Below are 6,000 nucleotides of genomic sequence, written 5' to 3' on the forward strand. Positions count from 1 at the left end.
CAACAGTGGTGTGAATAATCTACCTGAACTACAGATTATGTATATAAAACAAGGATAACTAAATAGATCATGATTATTTTCTACTTCCTAAAACTGTGACAACTAGTAACATGAAACAACACTGATGATTGTATTCGTTTTTGCTGCCTGCTAAAACCTGCTATGATAAAAAAAAAATCAAACATTCTGATAATGCCAGGCCATAAGATAACAAGAACAACACCTTTCATTTTCAATTTCAGGCTCACTTTCTCGCACTTGTATTAATTAGTACATCAAGTTACCATATGCTGATTCCTAGTGAAACATAAAGTAGTATTGAGATTGTGCTACCGCCCAGCCTCTTCTAACTCTAAATTAATAAATAGGGAAAAAAAGCACAAAAGCCCTTAGAAACATTAAGTCCAAATTAATATCATGTTTTCTCTTGGACACTTACCTCTACTCTACAATTCTAACATGAAATAAATCTTCAAAATATGTCATCAAACACTTAATTACATTTTTATTAACAAGATGATATATAATTTTACTTTATTTTCTATAAATTCTGAGGCAATTCAACTGCTAAGGACAATTACTGGCCTTCAAAATGTTTCTTTTTGCTAGTAGTATCTCTTCAGTAGGAATTAAGTTACCACTTAAAAATCAATAATGTGATACTTAAAAAAAGAGCCCAAGGCTTCCTGATTTTACCTCTGAAATACCTCTGGCAGCAACTCACTCTTCTTCCTTCACTGTCATATTCTAATTTAGACTCAAATCATGCCCAATGTTCTAATTTTCACTGATGTCTCTGTGTCTATTTTCTCTCTAGCCATAATCTTACTGTCTTAGGCTGGGTTCTCTAGGGAAACAAAACCAATAAAGCGTATAAATATATCAAGGAAATGGCTCATGTGATTGTAGACGCTGGAATGTCCCAAGTCTGTGGGTTACAACAGAGGCTTCTCCTGATTTACGTAGCTGCAGGGGCTGGCGAACTCAAGATCTGCAGGTCAGACAACAAGGCTCTTGCTCACAGGCTGTGAAGACCTATGAATCCCAAGATCGGCAAACATGACAGCAGGTAAGCTGCTAGCTCAAGTCTCAAGAACGGGAAGTCAGACAAACAGAAGCCAGAGCAAGCAAAAGGCCATGAGCCTTGCCAGAAAGTCCACTTAGATTTGATACAGGCCACATCCCCAAGGAAACTCCCTTTCAGCTGACTGGCTACTCACAGCAAATCCTGTCATGGAGGTGATCACATTATATCAAATCTCATCATGGAAGTGATCACATCATCATATGACTGCCAAACGACATCATAACTGCCAAACCACTGAGAATCATGGCCAAGCCAAGTTGACACACAACCTTAATGATCACACTTGTTGACAGAAGAATCAAGTTACTCCCATAATCAAAAACTTTCAATGGTTCCCTAAAAGAAAAAACAAACCAGTCACTGTTGAGTTGATTCAAACTCATGGTGACCCCATGCGTCTCAGAGTAGAACTGTGCTCCACAGGGTTTTCAACAGCCAATTTTTTAGAAGCCAGGGTTTTCTTCCGAGGAGTCTCTGGATAGACTTGAATCTCCACCCTTGTAAGCACATTAACCATTTGCTCCACCCAGGGACTCCTTCAACAGTCCACCAGTACCTAAAACAAATCGCTATCCACCTTGAAATCTGATTTCTTATATGACTTGTTCATCTATTTCTGTTGTTGGTATCCCTATTTCCTCAATTATTCATGTTCAAAATAAAATATATTTTGTGGTTCTAACTTCACATCTAATGAATCGACAAATAGTGTATATTCTTCCCAGTGCCTCTAAAAATAGCCACTTCTTTCCCATTTCCAGTATAGTTAGCCTAAATCAAAAGCCTATTACCCTCTGCCTATACAGAAAGCTTCCTGCATGAATACCACCAGTCTTTCCTCAAAAAAATCATTTTAGGGACCAAAGCTAAACTATTTCTAAAGTACCACTTTAAAAGTCACTTGCCCTTGCTTTAAGACCTTCTATGGCTAATTTTAAATATGGTGTTGGCAAAGAATACCGAATATACCATGGACTGCTAGAAGAACAAACAAATCTGTCTTGGAAGAAGTACAGCCAGAATGCTCTTTAGAAGTGAGGACGGCAAGACTTTGTCTCATGTGCTTTGGATATGTTATCAGGAAGGATCAGTCCCTGGAGAAGGATATCATACTTGGTAAAGCAGAGGGTCAGCGAAAGAGAGGAAGATCCTCAATGAGATGGTCTGACACAGTGGCCGCATCGATGGGCTCAAACATACCAACAATTGTGAGGATGGTGCAGGACCAGGCAATATCTCATTCTGTTGTACACAGGGTTACTATGAGTTGGAACCAACTCGACAGCACCTAACAACAACAACATGGCTTATTTACCAGTATTTCCTGTGTAAACCCACTGATAAAGTGCTATCTCACCTTGGTACCTTTGGCTATGCTATTCCTTCTAAATACATTGTTTTTCCCTCCATCACTGCCTACTAAGTAGTTAAGAGTACAGGCTCTGGAGACACACTGCTAAATTCAAATCCTGCTCTGCCACTTCCAGCCTGTATGACTTTGGGTAGGTCAGTTAATCTCTCTGTGCCTAAAGGTACTCCTCTTTAAAATGTATCTACGTATTGTATCTGACTCACAGGGCTGTTCTGAGGGTTGAACAAACTAAAGCACACAAAGCACTGAACAAGTGCCTAGAACAGGGTAAGTATTCAATAAATGCTAGCAATAATTAATAGTAGTCATCTTAAAGATCTACTACTAATTCCCTTTGCTCTCAAATTACAATCCCCCTCCCTTGCATTTCTATAGTATTGTATATTTGTACTACTATTTTTGTAGTCTTTCTATATTGTCCCAATATTTTTATAATGAGCATATATTATTTTGATAGACAATAAAGCTATCTCATCCCGAGAAAAACAGATGAGGTGCACCTTAATTACTGCCACGTTCGCTAAAAGCTAAGGATTTTACACGAAGGGACTATGAAAGACATCTATCTTGTTCATCATTACATCCCTGAAACACAAAAATATTTGTTGAATAAATAAATACACAAATGATTTTAATTCCAGATAGAGAATTAGTGGAGACCATATTTATTTGAATTATTTATAGGCTGCAGAGTTCTCAGAAGTAGGTACTTGATATTTGATGTAAATACAGTTAAATTATTTCAATCATAATGTTCACCTCCAAGAACCTAGTATGACTATAAATAATACTTTTTTTTAAAGGAGTCCTTCCTCTTAGGTCTAAGATCTGCATGTTTCCTTCACAATTTTCTTGAGCCTCCTATCTATGGGCACATCCTATACTACCTTCTGTTCAATCTCTCCTTCAAAGCAAATCCATTCTCAAGATTTCAATTACCACTCTAAAAAAAACCTGATTATTTAAATTCTAATCTATGTACTATATCTACCTATATTTCCAACTGTATTTCCTGCATCTCAAATTTAACATGTTCAAAATTAAGAATTTTATTTTCTCTCACTTTGAGGACTAAGGTGCGCCTGATCTAAGCCATGGTATCATGCGAAAAGTGGACAATGAATAAGGAAGACCGAAGAAGAATTGATGCCTTTGAATTATGGTGTTGGTGGAGAATATTCACTATACCATGGACTGTCAGAAGAACAAGCAAATCTGTCTTGGAAAAAGTACAGCCAGAATACTCCTTACAAGCGAGGATAGCAAGACTTCATCTCATGTAATTTGGACATGTTATCAGGAGGGCCTAGTCCCTGGGGAAGGACATCATGCTCGGTAGAAGGTCAGCAAAAAAGAGGGAGTCCCTCAACAAGATGGAATGACACACAGGCTGCAACAATGGGCTCAAACACAGCAATGATTGTGAGGATAGTGCAGGACCAGGCAGTGTTTCCTTCACTTGCTATGAGTCGGAACCCACTACACTAGATGGCACCTAACAACAGTAACAACAATTCTCCCTCAACTATCCCCTCCCCTAAAAAAGCAGCTCTCCATCCTCACAGACCAAAGTTTTACAGGTTTTAGAAAAGAGGGACCACCTAGTCCAACAATATCACTTTACAGAGGAGAGAAGGATTCAGAAGAATTCAGTGACAGCCCAAGAAGCTAGTTACTGACAACATCAGAGCTACACTCTGAATCATCTGACTACCAAAACATTACTCCATGCTGGAATTCTGCCAGAAACTTCATTTCTGTCCACAGCAATTACATTCACTTTTTTGAAACCCAGGCTCAAAACATCAATCACCTAGATCCAAGAAATCAAGTCCTGTGGATTGGTCTCTTGACATTTCTCTCATTCTTTCCTTCTCCCCATTCAGAACGTACTCCACTTTCTTTCCTCTTGGCATTCATCATCCAATGCCATCCTTCTCGAATCCTCTACCCTCACTAAATCTATCTCCACAAAGACTCTAAAACATGAATGTCTATTCCTGTCTTTTATATCTTTATCCATGATGCTTAAAAGAGATGGTTCCTGATGATTCAAACCCTATCCATCCTAAGAGTCCAGCTCAATTGCAGAACCAGCGTCTGTCTTTTCCTAATTCCTAATGCACCGCTCTATCATTCACTTTGATATTTGTTTGATTATTCAGAAACCTGCCATTTTCAACAGTAGGAAGAACCTGAGATATTATGTAAGTCCTCTTATAAGACCTGAGGAAACCGAGGTCCAAAAAGAATTGACTCCTATTGCCTGAGAAATTGATGACGGTGAAATAGAAGCCCAGTTCAACCGACTCTTATCCAGAGCTTTTAACAATCACCTCTGCACATATCCTGTCCTCCCGACATCCTCCAGTCGGTAATGCAAACAAAGGGTAGATGCCAAAGCCATGTGCAACTTTATTTAGAATGCCTAGCAGCGTCCCCCCTATTAATAAGCACGCAAGGGGGCCCCAGTAAATACTCCTCCAAACGAACTAAGAGTTGAACCCAGCAGGTGCATTAGAGAGGAAGGGATGGGTAGTCAAGCTACCCACTCTCCATAAATCTGTTCTAGCTCCCCACTGCCATGGAGTTACTCCACAAGGTCCTTCCCAATTGGGGCCCAACATTAGCTCTCCGGTGCTGCCCAACTTTATGTTTCTCTGTATCTTTGCACGCGTTGGTTCCGAAATCTGAAACCCTCTCTCCAAATTCCAAGACATCTCTCATGACCCCGCTCAAACGTCACTAGCTCAACCCTCCTCTTACAAGGGGTTTGATCGCCCTCCAAAACGGAACCTGTCCCACTGCGGGAATTTTACCTGCTGATATCCCCAGGAGCGTGGTGAGGCTTGGCCGAGCGGTCGTCTACCAAGAGATGCTCGAGGACTGGCTCACTGAAGGATACCCTGCCCGGAGCGCGCTCAGTCCATGGGCCGCCTCCCCGCCGACAGGGTGGGCAGGTAGCCGGAACGCTGAGAGAAGCCCAGTGAAGTCACCCTAGCCACAGAGGACCGTCGGATGCAGCGCCCGCCCATCACCAGCGACCAGGCGGAGCCGCCTACGCCGCACCTTACAGAGCCGCAGCGTAGGCAACCTCGCTTTACGGCACGCGCTGCAAAAGGGGCCGTCAAGTGCGGAGCCGTGGCTATAAGCCTGGTTACCGTCAGGTACGTTCCCACGGCCCAAATCTGAGCGTCAGGAATCTGGGACCGGCCAGTTCCTCACCATCCTCTCTTTTGGAATACAGCCACTGAGCCAAACAAAGCCCCTTTCATCTCTGTTTCGGCAGCAACTACAGCAGCGCATGGATGCAACCTGAAATTTTAAGATAAACCTCTCGCCGAAGTGGACGGTGGAATGGAGAGGCACCAGCTGAGCTGTTTCCCAAAGCGTGTTTCCCAGATAAAATACAGGACATCAAATATGAATTTCAGATAACAAATAATTTTTTTAGTACCAGACCTAGGCAGAGAGGGATTCAGAGTAACTCCCTGAATTCTGGTTTGGGTACCATCGTTTGAGATGCAGCATAGAGTGGGAC

The 6,000-nt window shown here is 41.5% G+C and overlaps 1 protein-coding gene across 6 annotated transcripts in view; it reads right to left on the reverse strand.

Moving 5' to 3' along the window:
- The window catches only part of FKTN (fukutin), a 65,721-nt gene extending 60,193 nt beyond the window's left edge, over nt 1-5,528 (reverse strand). For 2 of the 6 annotated variants that reach the window (XR_002785027.2, XM_003407820.4), the window contains exon 1: nt 5,279-5,527. The gene's annotated coding sequence lies outside the window, so the exon portion shown is untranslated. The other 4 variants (XM_064291639.1, XM_064291640.1, XM_023545078.2 and 1 more) reach the window with 3 other exon arrangements.
- Nucleotides 5,529-6,000: the final 472 nt, after the last annotated feature.

This window comes from Loxodonta africana, chromosome 9 (genome assembly GCF_030014295.1).
Source record: "Loxodonta africana isolate mLoxAfr1 chromosome 9, mLoxAfr1.hap2, whole genome shotgun sequence".
Taxonomy (NCBI): Eukaryota; Metazoa; Chordata; class Mammalia; order Proboscidea; family Elephantidae; genus Loxodonta; species Loxodonta africana.